We start from the raw sequence: 778 nt of genomic DNA, 5'->3' as shown, positions 1-778 counted from the left end.
CGAGGGTGTAAATCTTTACGGGAGTAGAAAGCCTCATCTTTCTCCCGCGGAGCGGCTGGTAGTTTCGAACCGCTGACCTTAAGGTTCGCAGTCCGATTCGTAACCACTACGCTACCAGAGCTCCTTTATATATATATATAACATTGACCATATTTCTAACTATTTCCTCAGCATGCATTTCTAGAAGAGGGCCAGTGGGTTTGATTCTTCTTTTTAACTTTTTATTGTGAATTGAAAGATTTACAAAGCAGATAATTTTATATTCAATAAATCAAGTACTTCATCCATCTCAGTCCCTTCAATTTAACATCCTTTATCCCACTTCTTCCTGTATTTCCTGTTTCTGTTCCTCCTTCATTCCCAACCTTTCTAAGTTTTATGCTTAAGTAAATGCTGACCTTTGGATATCAGATAGTTGCCCATTCTATGGTGTGCATACCTCACTAATGTTGTTGTCTCACTAGATACTTGTTTATTGCTGGGCTGAAAGTTGAGCCACAGGGTGAGTTCAGATCCACAGCTGAAGGCTGACCAAGGGCTACAGTCTCAGGGTGCTACTATTCTCTATCTGGCCAGTAAACCTGGTCTTATTATGAGTTTGAGTTTTGTTCCACTTTTCTTCCACTCTCTCTGGGACTGTCTACTGAGATATCTTTCAGAGTAGATCGTCGTGGTAGCCAGGTGCCATCTAGTTCTTCTGATCTCAGGGTAGTGGAGACAGATGTTCACTTGTTCCATTTGTCCATTGGACTAGTTGTTTCCAAGCATCTTCGATTTT

Source organism: Chrysochloris asiatica, unplaced genomic scaffold (assembly GCF_000296735.1).
Source record: "Chrysochloris asiatica unplaced genomic scaffold, ChrAsi1.0 scaffold00053, whole genome shotgun sequence".
Lineage (NCBI taxonomy): Eukaryota > Metazoa > Chordata > Mammalia > Afrosoricida > Chrysochloridae > Chrysochloris > Chrysochloris asiatica.
The sequence above is the reverse complement of the archived record's forward strand: the minus strand, read 5'-3'. Positions refer to the sequence as shown.